The sequence below is a fragment of the Callorhinus ursinus genome, unplaced genomic scaffold (genome assembly GCF_003265705.2).
Source record: "Callorhinus ursinus isolate GAN/ISIS: 27379988/994484 unplaced genomic scaffold, GSC_fseal_2.0 scaffold10, whole genome shotgun sequence".
Lineage (NCBI taxonomy): Eukaryota > Metazoa > Chordata > Mammalia > Carnivora > Otariidae > Callorhinus > Callorhinus ursinus.
The window spans coordinates 27,234,964-27,254,344 of NW_027397072.1; the positions used below are offsets into that span (position 1 = coordinate 27,234,964).

A 19,381-nucleotide genomic window follows, 5' to 3' on the forward strand; every position below is an offset into this window, starting at 1 on the left:
GTGCCATTCTGAACACAATGAGGACTCCTGGATAAGACTGCTTATCCCTGCCCTCCTCTGAGTGGCCCGAGGAGCACCTCCTTGCCGCCCAGCGTCCTTACGCACATTGCTTCCTTTTAATTAGCTACTCGACATGTATAACAAGATGCAGAAGGTACTGCATTTCTCACTTGTCATTTGTCTAGGAATGTAAAATGCAGGAAGTTCTCCAGTTGAAAATGGGCTTGACCCAGCGGTTCATTTGTAAGTCACTTGCTGGGAGTTTGGAATACTTTCCCCCGCTAGAGACAGCTTCCACATGGTGATTAGTACCTAGGCAGCCCACAGAAGTTATTTAATCTGCTAGTATAGATGAAATTACCCTAATTTATACTTCCCCTTTGAGCAGGCCACCTACTGTCCCTGCTGAGTGGGGTCCTCATACTTTTTCTTCTCTCTTCTTATTCCCTCCTCACTGCTCTTCATTCTGTTTTTCTTTCATTTTTTTCTATTTCTTCTTATCCTTCAGTTCTACCACGGTAAACAGATTCTGGGGGCTAGTTTGAAATCTAACCACTTTGCTGGCATTTCCCTTGGAGAACACATCCTGCAGCCTGCAACAAGAAGGATTGGTGGTTCCAGCGAATCCGTGGTCATGGCTTACTGCCTATCAGGGACTCTTTTCAAGTGCTTTGTCTGTATTCCTAATTTACAACTCACAGTGACCCCAGAAGGTGGGTACAATGATTAACCCCCTTTCACAGGTAGGGAAACTGAGGGTACAGAGTGGTTATGTAATTGGTCAAGGTCATACACTTAATAAGTGAATAATATTAACATGTTAGGCTTTAAATAGAGGCAGCTAAGATTCAGCATCCGTGCCCTGAAGTAGAGGATGGCAACTTTTTCTGTAAAGGGCCAGGTCATAAATATTTTCAGCTTTGTGGGACATATGGTTTCTGTTGTAGCTTCTCAACTCTGCCGTTTAACACAAAGGCAGCCATAGATGATGCATAAACGGACATGTGTGACTGATCCAATAAAACTTTATTGACGGACACTGAAATTTGAATTTCGTATAAATTTCATGTGTCACCCAATATTCTTCTTTTGTTCCCCCCAACCATTAAAAAAATGTAAGAATTTAAGAATTCTTATGATTCGCTGACCCTTTCTCTAAAAGATAGTGGTGCTTTTTTGGGCCAGAACGTGAATGTAACTGTGTGTCCTTGAAATGATACAAAGCTTTGGCGATATCCTAGCTAGACATCTCTCTTCCAGCATTGTTCTGGATCTTAAAAACAAAGAACAATTCCGTGCTGAACCGTGCCTTGGCAATCGAGAGTCAGGTTACCGTGCATTGCGATTATTTTTTTCTTGCATTACTACTTACATAAACTGTGAAGTAATTTACAAGCGATCTCGTTCATCTTGAATATCACCATCTACTGTTACAATTTGACCCTCTGTGATGTGTATATATAGATTGTTAGTAAGAACCATATGTCAGAAGTCAGATAAAGGAGCAACTTTTTCTTTCTTTTTTTGGTAGCAGCAGTATAATTTAGACAAGAATGTTGTGAGTCAAAGAGGTGGCTAAGGTTTCAGCTCTAACACGGCTTTGGAAAAATAAGTCAGTAGATACATTTGCTTCAAAGGCTTCATCTGCTGAATGAAGACCCTTTTAACCATGCCATTGTTACAGGGCCTGTGTATGTGGGTGTGCCTCCCGTGTGGTTTTGGGTAAGGAGATGAGATAGCCTGAGGCACTAACAATTCTGACAGTTTCTTTCCTTTTTTTTTTTTAATATTTATTTATTTGGGGGAGAGAGAGAGAACAGGGGGAGAGGGAGAAGCAGACTCCCTTTTGAGTGGGGAGCCCGATGTGGGGCTCGATCCCAGGACCTTGGGATCATGACCTGAGCCGAAGGCAGATGCTTAACCATCTGAAGCACCCAGGCGCCCCAGTTCTGACAATTTCTTAATAAACTTTTATATGTTAATACATCATACTAAGATGTACAAGATCCATTTCTGCTCTTAAGGAGGTTTTGAAATGATCTATGAGCTGTAACTTGCAAGAGATGCAAAGGCAGGGTGCAGTTGGCCCACAGATGATTTTAGGTAATGACCTAATCACCTGAAATCCTATTTAATCAAACCACCAAAGAACACAGATGATAGGACCATTTTTGGCTACTTTGGGATATTTAACAATTCTTAAGTTACCTTTTTTTTTTTTAAGGTTGCCTCCTTTAGGGGCTTTCAAGGTTTTGTTTTATTTTTATCTACTGAAGGAGGAGATTGATGAAGCCCCCTTAAGGTGCTTGTAGACATAAAGATAGCTAAAATATCAAAATGTGTATTTAGTGTTATACTCATCATGTGGCATACGAAGCCCTTCAGTCTTGATCATTTATTACCCAAGCTGTTATTGAACACATTCTGTGTCCCATGCATGCACCATTATAGGGGTGCAGGATACAGAATGAATGAATACACAAAATGTCTGCCTTCCCGGAGCTTATGGTCTGCAAAGTGGGAGACAATTGAAAGTGGCATAATTAAAACATTATGATAAGTGCTGTGGTGAAAATTGTAGTGAGGGGCCAGGAGTGCTGTGTGGGTGCAGGGTTGGAAGGCTTGAGGGCTCTGGTGGTCTTAATCAGGCTGTCAGGGAAGACCCAACTGAGAAGGTGACATTTAAGCAAAGGCCTGAAGGAAGTGAGAGCATGAACCCTGAAGACAGGTGTGTGCATGGCATGTTTGCAGGAACAGTGATTTTAGTAAAACTGTAATGTTAAAACTACACATTTTACGTAGGTGAGCCATAGATGAATTGGTTTTACCTTTGGCCAGATTGGTTTTAGACAGCTTGATTTAGGACCAGATACCGAGTTCTTTAGGAAATCAAAGGAAGGAGCAATTGTTTCCAGATTTTGGAGTGTTGGGAAAGTGGGGGTCCAGGGATGGCTCTAGAGAAGGTGAGTTGAAAAAATGGTGAAATTTGGACACAAAGAACTGGATAAGAAGGGCATTTCCAGGAATGGCAACGATGTGATGTCAGAAATCATGGTGTATTAGTTACCCACTGCTGTGTAACAGATCACCCCAGAACTCTGCAGCCTCAAACAATAAACATTTATTGTCTGACAGTCTCTGTAGGCAAGGAACCCAGGAGGTGCTTAGCTGGGGGTTGTGCTCAGTGTCTGTCATGAGGTTGCAGTGTGCAGGGGCGGCTCGACCAGGGCTGGCGTTCACTCACTCCCATGGCTGTTAGTTAGCAGGAGGCTTCACTTCCTCTCAACGTGGAGCTCTCTGCAGAACTGCCTGAGAGTCCTCACAGCATGGCCACTGGCTTCCTCCAAGGCCAGTGATCCCCCCACTGGAGAGAGCAAGGAGAAAGCCACAGAGCCTTTGTGGTCTTCAGTCTTGAAAATATACACCTTCACTTCCACCACATTCTCATTAGAAGTGGGTCCCTAAGTCGAGTGCATCCTCAAAGAAGTGAAATTAACCTGCTCTGCTTGAAGGGACAAATATCAAAGAATTTTTGGACATATTTAAAAAACCACATTTAGGATATGATTTGATTGGAGCTTGATATAGATGCAGACTAGTGGTAATAAAAGGTTTTAAGGATTGGTTTAAAAAACAAGTTTAACCCTTAAAATTTTAACAAAACAATTCCAAAAAGATACAACAAAGCAAATTGAAAAGAAGAAAGGTGTACAGAAGGAAACTATAGTTTAAAAGAGACTTAAGAAACATGCTAACTAATCACAATGTTTGGACTATGTCCATCCTGATTCAAAAAATATTGTAAATAAAAGAAAAAGATGATGATGTATAGGTGAATCATGAAAATGCTGACATTGATCGGAAATTTAAGGATAGAAAAGAATGATTGTTGATTTGAGGGTCTGTGATGAAGACGTTATAGTTGTGTAAGGAGAATGATATTAAAGTATTTGCAGATGAAGTCATACACTGTCTGAGCTTTGATTGAAATTATTCAGTGGGTTGAGGTGTAGAGGTAACACGATTGGCCATGAAGAGATAATTACTGAAGCTGGATGATGGGTCCGTGAGGTTTCTCACAGAACTCTATTTTTTATGTTTTCTGTAATGAAGAGTAACAACAGCAATAGAACAAATCAAAAGGAAATTTCAAGTGGGAGGAAGGCTGTGATTTTTTTTTTCTGCCTTGGAAAATTAATCTGGCTGTAGTATCTGCAGTGGATTAGCCTGAGAGGTCACTGGAGGCTGGTTCTGTGACAGGTGTAGAGGAAGGACATGAACTCAGGAGTGCCTATAAATGAAAAAACCTTGGCATGTCATGAAATATGGGAGGCAAAGGTAAAGAGCATCAGGTATGATCCAAGCTTGGGACTGCGGGAGGAAGGGGGGATGTGGAGGTCTTCTCATCCTGCTGTTTTTGAAAGTTTCTTTGGTAATATCATGGATCTCCAAGGTCTTTGAAGTGGTTGATACTTGGTGAATGGATGGTCTCTGACAGAGCTTTATGGATGAATAGCCAGGATCATTCTCTGTTCCCTGTCAGGCACTAAAAGCAAGTGGGTATCAGTGGTTCATGTCTAGACACTTGGTCAGGTACTGGTTTGGAAAGACCCTGGCCAGGGCATCCTGGTGGTAGTCACTGCTGTAGATGGTGGTTTCATTCATGCTTTTCATGGAAGTTGTTCATTATTATGGTGTTCCTTTTCCCAATTTTGGCTGGCCCACATCACAGCTACTCCGTGAGCTAAAAAAAGACCAAATGTTGCCTCCTCATCCTGTATGCAAATTTTGGCAGCCACTTCTGATTCTTTGAACTTCCTCTTGACTTTATAATACGGAAGTCCTTAGAAAATTCCATATTAACACTTCAGGTTACTCTCAGATTGTATCCTGTAGATGTTCTCTGTATGGAGCTGTCAACGTATTTGTTGACGAATTGCCACTGTTAGGTCACAGGTGCATCTCCAGCATCTTTCTTTCATCCTCTGTGTAAAAAGGTGTTAATGCTTCTAAGTTATGGCTGGGAGATTCCACAAAGGAGCAAAATTCAAAACTGTTCAGCTTTCCAGAACTTTTTCGTCACCTGTCAGTGTAATTATTCACATATATATTGAAGTGCCCCATGAAAGTTTATCGTTAGTCCCCAGCATTGCTCACTGAGACTGTTTGGACTTGGGTAAAATGTCTTTTTTTTTTCTTTTAAGGTTTTATTTATTTATTTGACAGAGACACAGCAAGAGAGGGAACACAAGCAGGGGGAGTGGGAGAGGGAGAAGCAGGCTTCCCGCCGAGCAGGGAGCCTGATGCAGGGCTCGATCCCAGGACCCTGGGATCATGACCTGAGCCGAAGGCAGACGCTTAATGACTGAGCCACCCAGGCCCCCCAAAATGTCTGTCTTTATCCATGTTAATCATGATGGATGTTATAGGCACTGACCATGGAACCACAAGTGGGGGTCATGAGGACCATTCTTTAGCTGCTGATGTCTTTTGGTCATTAGAGAGGGTTGGTACAAATGACCACTACTTTGCCAAATGGAAGCTGTTATCTGTACGGTATAAGGAGGAAGCACTTTCGAGGGAGACACTGTACCCAGTCCCCTCTCTTGGAGCTTGAGAAGGAAGTCTGGTTTTACTCAGGATATGGATGTCAAATCTATCTAGGGAGCCCACATGTGTTCCATCTTTTCTCTTCCCTAGTGATGGCTATTTTCATCATCTTATGGTGTCCTGATGTTAGAGAGGATGGTGGTTCGTTTCCCTGGAAAAATCCTGTCCTGTCTCCATCCAGGGGAGGGGGACTGCATTTATCTGATGGCGTTAACTCTCCCTCTTTTTCCTTCTCTTCTTCCCAGGGATGTGGTGAAGAGAAAGGAAGCAAACGAGCAAATGTTCTTTTAAAAGACAGGAGTAATTCAAATGCATTCTATATTTATCAAGTGAGCTCATAGTATGCCAGATATTTTCTAAATATAGGCAAGGCCCTTTAGAATCCACATTGAGATGATGGGTTCCACTTTCAAAGTTCTTGAGAACTGAATACTTTGCGTTTACCATGGGTCAGTGGATGGGAGGCAGCGCTGAGTGATGTCTGGGCTGTGGAGAAGACAGTGCCACACTGTCCTTTATCTCTGCCCTGTTCTTACCTTCCTGGCACCATGGTTGTGAGTCTTAAAAAACAAAAAACAAAAAACAACCAAAACCCAAAAACGATATGCTGTGATATCTACAAGGGTGGGGGGCTTTTAGTGTAATGTTCTTTCCAGTACTTCCTCCTAATTGACAGCAACAACAACAACAATGAAATGTAAGCTCATTCCCTTTATTTGGACTTTCTCATACTACCCTGAAGCAGGGGGGAGCCTTCATTATAAAACTACACCAACAGTTAAAACTTTGGGGAGAAGTTTTAAGCGTTTTGTAGCATAATTATTGAGATTGGGATCTTAACCTGAACTTCTGAAAGAAGTCAAGGAAATGGTCAATACTAGAATGGGCAGTTTCCTCAAATGATCTCTCAGCCTGGGGGGGTACCTTGCTCAGTATTGATCCTCACCCCCCCACTCTGCTGATCGTCCCACAGGGCTCCCTTCTGTGCTTCCTCTACTCCCCATTATCATAACACTTACTACACAGTCTTTCATCTCTTTATTACCATAGGTACACAGAAGGGCTACAATAAATGTTTAATACATTTTTTGAGTTTTTTCTAGAGGAAAAAAAATAAGGTCTAAATCCTTGAGTTTTGTCTCATGAATACCTACCTGTATTGCAAGGAATTAACCTTTTCCTCTTGGAATAATGCTGTTTGCCTTTGTAAAGCCCTGAACGTTTTGCAGAGTACTTTGCATTCCTGGTGTATCTGATCTACCTAACATGTCTATGCAGTGAAGGTCTTGATCCTACTTTCTGATGTGGGAAAAAAGGCACAGTGGCAGAAAGTTGATGAAAAGAAACTCAATCCAAGGATTTTAGAGTACATTTTGTGACACCGTAGGGATGGGGTGAGAACTCATAATTTGAATCAGTGATTGCTTTTATAATTTTATATGCATATTTTAAACTTAAAAAATTGAAGTTTAATTGAAATTACTTACATAGAGTCCACAAATCAGAAGTGCCTTAAGCCTAGCGATTATCCCAAAGCGATAACACACTCCTGTAAGTACCATACACATCACAGAGTAGAAAATTGCCAGCACCTCATAAGCCCCCTTGTTCCTAGATCTACCCTCTCCCTCCTTGCCAAAGGGAGCTGTTGTCTTGACTTCTAACACCAGAAATTCAGTTTTTCAACAGCATATCTATCAACGAATCATATAATGCACATTTTTTCACTCCTTGTTATGTCTGAGATTCATCTATGTGGTTGTGCGTGGCTGGAGTTCCCATGTACAGAGCCAGAGACTATTTCATCGTGTGGATATACCACAATCTATTATTTATTCCGCTCTTGATGGGTGTTTGGAATTTTTCTAGTTTTTGGTTCTTAGGAATAATGCTGTGGAGGTAGGCATGTGTGGGAATTCCAGACGAAGACCTTTGTGAGTTCTTCAGAAAACCACTCCCAACGGGATATGGCAAGGCCAAGGTTTGAGGACTTCATGATCCATTGTATAAAGTGTGATCATATTAGTATCATCTGTTGGTCAGCACTGTTTTGTTTGTCAGCACTTAGGGAAAATGGTGGGTGAGATGGTGTTTGAGGAACTGGAAGCAGGGAACCTTTTCTTCCTGAGTGGGACTTGGCAGGAAGAGTAGACTGTGGGATGGGGGTGGAGGCGGCAGGGGAAGGGGATGGGAGGGCACTTGTGCATTGCCCTGTCTGCACCCCGCTGAGTCCCACGAGGAAAGCTTGGCCAGGAGTAGTTTTGAGATAGGACCAGCAGCTGACTGGGTTTAAGTTCTGATGAAAGGTACATAAGGATTTGGAAACTCAAAGTGTGTAATTAAAAAGTGCAAGTGCTCGGATAGAGTTTGCTCTCCAGTTTCCTTGCTAGAAATCAAGATGATGTTTTGATGTTGTGTACTAACAATGATAGCTAATATTTACTGAGTGTTTATGCTGTCCCACTTCTCTTTCATCTGCCTCTTCCTTCTTCCACTTTTAAGGACACTTGTAATTATATTGGGCTCATTTGGATAATTCAGGATAACTTTCCCCATCTCAGGGTCAGCTGATTAGCAGCCTCAATTTTATTTGCAACTTTAATTTCCTTTTGCCAGGTACCCTAACATATTCACAGGTTTTGGATGTGGACATCTTTGAGGGGCTTGGTAAAATTATTTTGGTAATAATGTTAAAGCCATTATTCTGATTTCCAGAGTGTTTTCTCAAGGACCCAGTCTTGTTTTTGTGATCTTCCCTGATACTCAAGAGTGAGCCATAATCATAAGGGATAGTAAATAATCATCAAAGCACCCTTCAGTTAATAGCATAGCCAGACCTTATGACTCTGATAAAAGTTAGATTTAAGCACTTCACATAGATTTAAGGCCTAAATGTGGCCGCCACTGTTGTCTGAAGTCTTGGGACCAGCACCCTCAGGCATTTGTGGTGGCTGGAAGAGGGGAAAACCAAAAGCCTAGAGCTGTCCAGGTAGCGGGAGGGGCCCTAGCTCTCCTTACGCCCTTAGCCTCATGAAGCTTGGGATTGAAAAGTCAACACCACTCATAAACAAGTACTTTTTGACATGCAACAGCCCCAAGCACTAGACAAGTGGGTTGCGGGCTCTGATTGTAGCCATCTTGGGGGAAGTTTAGGAAGGGATGGGCAGACATGGAGAGGAGTGGGGAAAGGGCTAGGAATGCCCCTTCCTTCCACAGTTTGAGGGGGGCCCTTAAGCCTGATAATGTATTTCCTGTATGATTATTCTGTGTTGAAATAAATTTGTGCGCTGGAAATGAATTAGTTGTTCGAGGACTTGCTGCAAACTGATGATGGAACTGCAGTGGAAGCACACACGAATCCACTGATAAGCAGTTGGGACAGAATGCAACATGGTGGACACATGGGACCCATGAGCTTTAGCCCTGGCCTGCATGGCTGATCCCAAACCGGAGAATACTTTTTTGAACCTGACTTTGGGTGTTGTGTAGATTACAGTAAAAATTCTTCTTTACATTTGGATAGGTCTGGCATTCCATAGATGCTGCCCATGAATCCTTCCAGTGTGCCCCTAGCATTGCACTACATTCTCTTTCCTTGTTTTCCTTGGCTTAACAGTTTGTTTATGTTCCAGCAATGTGTAGACTAAATTTTAAGACTAAACTTTTATAGCTATTCTCTGCCCCAGCGTTGCCTGGGATCAGAATAAAGAACCTGTAAGATGTGAGTCCTATGTGAGGGAGGTGATGAGTACAACTTACATTATAATAAGCATAAACAGGAAATAAAAAACTAAGTTAATTTGTGTAGTAAACATGCTTAGTTAGTATGTTTTCACCGTGGTTCTCAAAGTGAAGAATGTTTTTGACCTTTTTGTCTGTTTCTTGAATGTGTTAGAGATGACCTAGCGGAAAGAGCTGATCCTATGGTCCCAGAGGCAGGAACTTCTAAGTGGAAAGAGTGTCTCCTTAAACATTGTGGAGAAAAGAAACCCTAGATTTCACTAATCCAGGAAAAAATGACTGTCATTTTTCAGGGCTGCTATTTCTGGACAAGATGTTTGTGTGTTTATGCAGGATAGCAGAAGGAACTGTGAAGACTAGATGAAATTAAATCGTGGATTGGAGAATGTTCCTATCACCCACTAGGGTTAGGTGGGATTTTATCAAGTATGAAGTCTGGTCCACAACTGGAGGGATCTTTTCAAAATATAAGTCTTGTCTTGCCCTGCTCTACATAAGAGCCGTCAGTGGCTTCTCAGTGCTCTGAGGATAAAGATGAGTTCTCCCCTCCCGGGACATCAGACTCCCTGGTCTCTCCTTGTACCCTATCCCCTGGTTGTCGTAATGCGCAGGCACTGGCCTGTCATCATGTCCCAGGCAGCTCCTTAACCCTGTCCAGCGCCTTCCTGACCCTTTGTCTGTCTGCAGTCTGCCCCCTCCCTCGCCCGTGCTCCTCTTCCCTGCTAACACCTGCTCTTGTTACTGATTTCCGTTTTCTCAGGGAAGCATTCCCCGAGACCTCTGTTATTCCCTCAAAGATGCTCTCGTGACACCATTTCCCCATTCCCTCCCTCCATAGCATTCATTTCAATTTGTGTGATTTACTCTTCTTGGCACAATGCTTCCTCGGTGAATGGACACAGGTAAGTGATGCTGTCCCTGCTCTGAATCCAGAGGTCTGACCATGCAGGGATGCAAATAGTAATCCATTGGCTAAGCTGCCTCAGTTTCCTCAAAGTAATCCAAAGAGCCCTGTTTAATGAGTCACTGATGAGAGGAGGCAAAATTTGACTCTGTCATCCCCCACCCCATTCTGGGGCAGCAGTTTGGCCCTGACATCGCATCCTTACGGTGGTGCTTCTAGGTGACTCTAGGACCCACTTGCTGTGTATCTCTGACCATTACAAGGATTTTTCTTTGGTCAGACTCTGTTTAGTTCTCTGGATCTTCTCCTCTTGACCTTTGCAACGTCAGGTCTTCTTGCTCCTTGCACTTCCTCAAACGCCAGTGACCACTGAGAGGCAGGCACGTTAGCAAGCAGAAAAGTGACCACTAAGCTCAGGCAACCAGTCTGAAATAGACACTGAAAATCCATTTTATGAGCTTGACTTTCCTAGTCCTCATGAGTATTTAATGAAATATTAATTGATTTGTACCTTGATGGAAGATTGGGCTCAGTTCTCAAAAGCAAATAGGGAGGGACAGGCAAATTTTAATTATTTTTATTTAGAGTTATTTTTTCACTTACAGCGAAATCATTTTTCCCTTAGACTTCATGTGGTTCCAGAGTTACATGATTCATGGAGTTAGCTCTCACCGAAATGCAAAGAAGTATTTTATCGATATCAGTGTCTTTGAAAAGAATTAATCCTGGTTTTTTGTCCCTTTTGAGAGTTATTTGAGTGTAATGGGAAATGGAACAAGAATGTATTAGGTACAATCATTTTTCCATCTTCCAACATCTTCATCCAGCACAGATCATAAAATTTTATAACTTAAAAGGATGAATGTCTTGCCCAGAGTCACATGGGTGGGTAGTAACAGAGCTGGGACTTGAACCTGACCTCTTCTTAGTCTACATTCTCCTTGCTGTTTTTTATATGCCCTTGTCTGACTCTTTGCTGTCAAAATTATGAAAAAAATTTGCACAGTATTTTTGTAGCCCCAAACCTAAGAAAGATAGAGGAATGGTGAAAAATTTGAGTTGTTAAGTGAATTTTCAAGTAAAACACTGTTGTTTGACAAAAAGTTGCTTATTTTCAAAACGATCAAGGTTCACTTACCAAAATGTGTCCTGTCTGAAGGAGAAAATGTGACAGTTACTTCTTTATTCTAAGTTACCAATGTAGAAGCTGTTTTCAGATCCTTAAAAAGTAATTGGACTGTCTGCCACAGATACAGAACTTAACTTTTTAAAAATTCTCATCTTATGGCTTTCTTTTTTTTTTTTTAAGATTTTATTTATTCACATTAGGGATCGAACACGAGCAGGGGGAGGAGCAGAGGGAGAGGGACAAGCAGACTCCGTGCTGAGCGGGCTCGGGGAGTCCCACGTGGGCACGGTCCCTCGACCCTGGGATCATGACCTGAGCTGAAATCAAGAGTCAGATGCTTAACCAACTGAGCCACCCAGGCGCCCCTCATCTTAGGGCTTTCTTGACATAGGCATCACTTTTGTTGCTTGTGAAGTGCACTGCCTTTATTCTTTGCCGGATGTTGGTGTTTTGCCAAGTGCTGGTATTTGGAGATTTGATGGACAGAATCTAAAGTGAGACATCATTCTTCTTTAATTTGTTCAAAGCCTCTTTATGCAGCAGCTAATCCTTCTTAATTATATTTCTAGGAAGGATGTTCTTAACTCCAACAGGAAGACGACATAGACATTTTGAGATGATTAGGATGCACTTCACTCTGAGAAAAGGAATTTGAAAGGAAATGCTTTCTGTTTCCCCTGCCTCACTCAGGGAGTACAACCACCATTAACCTTCTAGGCCCTCTACAAAACTCTTTCTGTTCCTCTTCCCTTGCTGTAGCTCTTCCTTATCTCCTGGCTTAACGAAACTATTTTGAAGGAGAAAAAAAGAATTCCTAAAAAACCCATTTCTACGAATGAGGCAAGTATTTCACAACATAATTGCTTGCATGTCTTGAAAGGTGACTTGTGAATGTAAATAGTTGGAGAATTTAGTGTCTTAGAAATACACATAAGGGAGGGCACCTGGGTAGCTCAGATGGTTAGGCGTCTGCCTTCGGCTCAGGTCATGATCCCAGGGTCCTGGGATCGAGTCCCGCATCGGGCTCCCTGCTCCTTGGGAGCCTGCTTCTCCCTCTGTTTCTCTCTCTCTCTCTCTCTCCCCCCCCCCATGAATAAATAACATCTTTAAAAAAATATATATATGTAAGGTTGAAACGCTTTGCAATCTCCTTGATTTAATTTCTTTGTTGCCGCGTTGCTTTGTATTAATTTAAATAGTGATTTTTATGTGAAAATAAATAGGTTGTATTAGATCATTTCAGATCCTTGATAATTTGAACAGAGTACGTGTGGTCACTGTCAAATAAGACGTTGATAAATTAAATGAATTACAGTCTGTAAAGCATTAGTGGTTTTGAATATTCCTATGGAATGTGATTTTATCACATTGCTCACAGATAAAATTCAGTTTGCTTTTCTTATTTTTTTTATTGAGGTTGAACAGTTTCCAAATGTTTATTAGCCCTTTGTATTTTTATATGAATAATCTATTAACATTCTTTATCCCATATAAATTTCTATTAACATAGAGTTTCTATGTAATTTCTACAATTTCTTTTTTATTTGTAAGAGCTTTTTTCATATTAAAGATCTCTTTGTGAAACATTTGTTTTTTAAAGATTTTATTAGCGTGTGAGTGAGCATGAGTAGGGGGAGGGGCAGAGGGAGAAGCAGACTCCCTGCTGAGCAGGGAGCCAGAAGCAGAAGCAGGGCTCAATTCCTGAGCCGAAGATGGACGCCTAACTGATTAAGCCACCCAGACGCCCCCCATTTTGTGAAACATTTCAAGAACTCTCAAAGTGGGGAGGGGCCCTTGTATGCAAAGAATGTTATTAGTACCTACTGAATTTTTTATCCCCTAATTTGGAAGAAACTTCTTAAGTTGAATTTTTGAAAATTCCCACTCACCTGGGACGACAGGAATACAATCAATGACTCGGCTAATGTATTTCAAAATTCTTCAGTCCTGTGAGAGGCTTGGTGGTTGACCCAGACATAAATCTTCAGGTACTATTGAACCATCTTAATTGTCTAAGCTTGAATCGTTCTTAAGTGTATTTCTTTTCTTTCTTTTTTTTTTTTTTAAGATTTTATTTATTTGACAGACAGAGAGCACAAGGAGGGGGAGCGGTGGGCGGAGGGAGAAGCAGGTTCCCCGCTGAGCAGGGAGCCCGATGCGGGGCTCGATCCTGCGACTCCAGGATCATGACCTGAGCCGAAGGCAGTCGTTTAACCAGCTGAGCCACCCAGGCGCCCGTTCTTAATGTATTTCTAACCCAGTTGCCTTATCCCAGGTTCACCACAATGAATACAGAAGCTCTGTTCTCCCCACCTCTGCAATACAAAAATCAGTTTTCTATAATTGTTTAATTTAGTCTTTCAACAAAGAGTGCCAGCCATATGCCAAGGCATTCCAGTTGGAGGATCAGGCTAACATGCTTAGAAAGATAGTTAATAATATTATGGAATAATATCTTATTGACTGACTTATTAGGTAGTACCTGTTACAGATTCTAGTGGAGAATAAGAAGGGGGCCATCAGTAGGGACTGGAATAAAGGAAGACTTACCAGAATCTGGAGGACTTGGAAAGTGAGGCCGGCCTTTACATACAGGACATGACAGGATGGAAGATACGGTCGGATTGAGTCTCTGATTTCCATAGGACGGGTGGGAGATTGATCTATTTTGGGGGAATTGAAGAATGGTAGGAAGTGAAATTGAGTGGGTAGATCCAGATTATGGAAGGCCTTGACAGCTGGGGAGAGTGCCTTTGAGGGGGGCTGTGAGAGACGGGGAGATGACCCTGAAGAAGAAGAAGATTGATTACCGGAGGGGAGCCAGGTCAGGCTGGTTCTGTGGCAATGTGAGGAGGGCCCAGGAGATTGAGGCGTAGGTGGGAGAAATGTTCCTGAGGGAGCCGGCCTTGTAGCCCACCTCCCTCTCACAGTGACCACTGGAGAGGAAATCTAATTTTCTTTAAAAATAGAAGGGATGCAGACTAGCAGTCCAGAAGACACTTCCTTTGGATGCGGGCTAAGGAGTTAGGTATAGTCTAACGTTTATCTCTCTCTAGATATGTTAAGTCAAAGAATCTGTCATCTTAGCCACTTTAGGAATGGAAGATGGGGGGGTTGTCTTTGAAAGCTTTCTTTTTTCTTCTTCCACTCTGTCCCTGGATTCAAGTTCATGGACCTGTAATGAGAAGCAGATTCTGTTTCCTTCTGTGTTGATCAAACTAACACTCTTCAAAATGCGTTTGGTGACCATCATGCTCTGTAGAAAAGTCTTTTTTCTTTTTCAGATGTTATCAGACTCCAGTTTTCTACCTTTACCTTTGTTGGCCCTTCAGCTTTTGCCATGGCGTGTTATCTTTGCCCCTTCCAATATAAATCCCTGTGCCTCTGCTCTGTGGTTTTCATGTTATACTAGGAGTGCTCAGCTCACTGATACTCCTCCTCCAGTAGGTGATTGAACTCCCACATTGTTTATGATGTCATTACTGAGCTGAAAGTGAGACTTGGATACTTGGGCACATGCGTACACACAGGTGTCTAACAACCTGCATGACGATCGGGTCTCGATATCTTTATAGTTGAACTGCATTATCTGGTTTCTAGTTGTATTGTATTCTCATTAGTTGTTATTGAACATAATGTAATAAAAAGAATTAACAGTAATTGAAATCTGAAACAAATTTCATTATTGTGTAATGTTAAATCATCAATTTTGTTTCAGACCTCATGTATGTTTGTTGTTTAACTTAGCTCTTGAGGCCTACGGGTTGCTAGGAAAGTTTTTGATTTGCCCTGGGAAGTAATCAATCCAGCCCCAGGCTACTTGACAATAATGCTAGTATGGTCTTTCACAAAATCAGAAATATTTCCCAAAGCCAGTGAAGAAATACTATGCTTCTCTTAAAAAGAAAAAAAAAAAAACACCACTTGTATTTATCACCTTTATATTCAGATTAATTTAGGATGTTCATTCACACTGGAATATTACTCAGCCATCAAAAAGAATGAAATCTTGCCGGGCGCCTGGGTGGCTCTGTCAGTTGAGCAGCTGCCTTCGGCTCAGGTCATGATCCCGGCGTCCTGGGATCGAGTCCCGTATCGGGCTCTCTGCTCGGCGGGGAGCCTGCTTCTCCCTCTCCCTCTGCCTGCCTCTCTGCCTACTTATGCTCTCTCTCTCTCTGTCAAATAAATACATACAATCTTTAAAAAAAAATGAAATCTTGTCATTTGCAATGACGTGGATGGAGCTAGAGAGTATTATGCTAAGGAAAATAAGTTAGAGAAACACAAATACCATATGATTTCACTCAAATGTGAAATTTAAGAAACAAAACAAATGAACCTCTTTTACAGGTAAACCAAGAAACAGACTTTTTTTTCTGATTTATTTATTTTTTTATTATGTTCAATTAGCCAGCAGATGGTACATCATTAGTTTTTGATGTAGTGTTCAACAATTCATTAGCTGCGTTTGACACCCAGGGCTCATCACCACACGTGCTCTCCTTAATACCCATCACCCAGTTACCCCAGCCCCCCACCCCCTCCCTTCTATAAACCTGTTTGGTTCCCGGAGTCCAGAGTCTCTCATGGTTTGTCTCCCTCTCTGATTTCTTCCCCTTCTGTTTTCCCTCCCTTCCCCTGTGGTCCTACGCACTATTCCTTATGTTCCATATATGAGTGAAAACATATGATAATTGTCTCTCTCTGCTTGACTTATTTCACTTAGCATAATCCCCTCCAGTTCTATCCATGTCGGTGCAAATGGTGGGTATTCATCCTTTCTGATGGCTGAGTAATATTTCACTGTATATATGAAGCACATCTTTATCCATTCATCTGTTGAAGGGCATCTCAGCTCCTTCCACAGTTTGGCTATTGTGGACATTGCTGCTATGAACATTGGGGTGCATGTGCCCCTTCTCACTACATCTGTATCTTTGGGGTAAATACCTAGTAGTGCAATTGCTGGGTTGTAGGGTAGCTCTATTTTTAATGGCTTGAGGAACCTCCACACTGTTTTCCAGAGTGGCCGTACCAGCTTGCATTCCCACCAACAGTGTAGGAGGGTTCCCCTTTCTCCCCATCCTCACCAACACTTTTTGTTTACTGTCTCGTTCATTTTTGCCATTTTAACTGGTGTAAGGTGGTATCTCATTATGGTTTTGACTTGTATTTCCCTGATGGCTAGTAATGTTGAACATTTTTTCATATGTCAAGAAACAGACTCTTAATTATAGAGAACACACTGAGGGTTGCTGTTCGGGAGGTAGGCAGGGGATGAGCTAAACGGGTAATGTCGATGAAGGCGGGCACTTGTGATGAGCACCAGGTATTGTATGTAAGTGATGAATCACTAAATTCTACACCTGAAACTAATACTACACTGTATGTTAGATAGAATTTAAATAAAAACTTGGAAAAAAAACCCATAAGGATTTTTGATCAAGCTTTACTAGAAAGTCTTTGGCAAGAAACCAAAAGAAATGATTTGGGACCTCTAATTTCACATATATTTATTGAGTACTTACTGTGGGCCAGGAACTGTGCTAGGGCTCAAGTAAATATTCTTCAGTTTCAGCAAATAACCCATACCTGTGGTTTCTTTCTTCCTTTTCTATTTCTAGAATGAGTAATTACTTTGGTGTTTTTAGTGGAGAGCTGTATTTTTATAGGACAAAGCCTTTGTAGTGTTATTCCCTTCACTGGCAGATACTTGACCTGTTCCATCAAAGTCTAGTTCTGGCATCAACGGGCCTGAAATTAATTAATCAAAAGAGTAGCTTGCCGTATCATCACACCAGGCACCATTTCTGACTTGTAGACATAGTACTCCGGAAGATCGAGCCAAACCCTAACACACCTTAGGATCTCAAACCACTTCAGTTGGGGCGATTAAATGGGACCTGGGAAAGAGATTTTTGCCTGATCAGAAACACGCAGCAATTATAGTACGTGAATTCATAGCTCCTGTTGAGTTTTTGAAGAAAGGGGTAGGCCAGCCATAGGAAAAGAAGGGAAAGAGAGAGAGAGAGAGAGAGATATTTCGCAGAAGCAGCAGTATCTGAAACTTAACTGGCTGCAGCTGGGCAGGCTTCCTTTTGTATGGAGACACTGCCTCTAGTGTTTAGGAAGAAAACACACCCTAGGAACTCGTACGACATTATGGGGCCATCTGTTTTGACAATGAATTATTTTTTATTGTCTGCTTCGTAGTAGTTCCCAGACAACTGAGAAACGTCAACGAGCGTTGGTGCTATTTTGCATATGGACAAGTTCCTGCTGGCCGGAGCCTTGATTGAAAAGGCTTTATTTCACAAGGAATCAAGTCAGGAGTTCTCACTGTGGTGTGATGAGGTTGCTTGGCATAAAGCTCCCGAGAATTGCACACCTGCCCTAGTTCCTGGGCAAAAGAAGAGCACATGGAACAGCCCTTAGACCTTCTCTCTCCTGATTCAGCCTGTGATGGCTTTTCAGGATATCTTCCTCTCAGATGCTATTTTCCCCCCAAATTCCGAGTCTCACTTTTTCCTTCGAGCGTTTTGAGTTTCTTTTTGACAGGCATGATGACATGGATACACAGGTCTACACAGTCGGAAAATGAGAGCAAACTTGAAGGTTTGCTTCTTAAGGGGAAAAAAAGGCTAAAAATGGTTTTACTGCTCAGATTTTCTTAGAGGAAATTGAAACGAAAAAGAATACTAGAAACATTTAAGCAATAGAAATGCTCATCATTATTAATGAAGATTTTTAAAAGCTTAAATGGTTAGAGTTGACAAAGCAATGGTGACATGTGGGCAAGTTTTTTCTTTTTGGTTCGCTGGACTTGCTACTTCAAATTTTGTAGTGTAAGTGTGTAGAAACCTCAGCTAAACTGTTAATGTTTGCATTTTACAGTCTGCATAGATCAGGAAGTGGATTTAGTATTTCATATCCTCTAGAATGATGACAGGTTGTGGAAGTGTAGGACAGTGCTGGTATGTTTTCAAAGGCATTCCTCCTTGGTCTGGATACCATCATAGATACAACTGCAGTTTGGCCGATTTATTTTATACACAACATGTATAATAGTTTGGAAGTTGGGTTTGTTTTTTTTTTTTTTAAGCACATTGGTTAGAGTTGTTTGTAATGTACAGGGTTTGAAATAGCATCTGGTTTAAAAACTTTGGGGCTGATACTCTTTCTTTAAAAAAGACTCAGAACTAATGAATGAATATAGAAAATGCAAACATCCACACTGATCAATTCCTAAGAGGATTTCAGTTGAGAAATGTGGACATGATTTGAACTTTTACTATTATGCCATTGGGCAGCAGGTGGCAAGCTTTGCTTTTCAATCAACTCCGGTTTTATTTTTGCACCACAGAATGCCAAAATTTGAAGAGGGTGGTTTGAATCCACTGGAATATGTCATTTCTTGGCAGTGCAACCTCGAACCACCTCCTCTGCTCATTGTGCGTAATTGCCTCTCTTTGGATGCTGAAGCTGATCCTTTGGTTCCTGTTGTTGCAGTTGGATGGGAATTAATTCATACGAGCAACGCTTTATTCTCTTGTGGTTTTAGCAACACATTGCTGGTGGAGAAAATAAATTAAAAACAAATGAGTTTTGGGGGGCAATCCCTGTATGGTTTGTAAGAGGTTTTTGTTGTACAGTCTTAATACTAACACACACATACACCTTATTTTGCTTACAGTTTAAAAAAAAAATCACTTCTAACTGACTAGGAACCTTGATGTGGAGGTCTGACAAATGAACAAAACTGAATGGAATTCCATGAAATAAGTTTTGAAAATGAGAGAAGAAAAACACTTTTTGAGCCCGGAATTGAAACCAATTTTCTGGGCGCCTGGGTGGCTCAGTTGGTTAAGCAGCTGCCTTCGGCTCAGGTCATGATCCTGGAGTCCCAGGATCGAGTCCCACATCGGGCTCCCTGCTCAGCAGGGAGTCTGCTTCTCCCTCTGACCCTCTTCCCTCTCGTGCTCTCTATCTCTCATTCT

The 19,381-nt window shown here is 41.7% G+C and overlaps 1 protein-coding gene and 1 long non-coding RNA gene across 8 annotated transcripts in view; one reads left to right on the forward strand and one right to left on the reverse strand.

Annotated features, from left to right (window-relative positions):
• The window catches only part of LTBP1 (latent transforming growth factor beta binding protein 1), a 387,020-nt gene that overhangs the window by 47,314 nt on the left and 320,325 nt on the right, over window positions 1-19,381 (forward strand). The window lies entirely within an intron of this gene.
• Window positions 1,135-14,778, reverse strand: LOC141373569 (uncharacterized). The gene is made up of 3 exons (XR_012379691.1): window positions 14,195-14,778; window positions 13,935-14,047; window positions 1,135-1,273 (listed from the first exon to the last, which is right to left on the reverse strand). It is a non-coding gene; the product is annotated as an uncharacterized lncRNA (long non-coding RNA).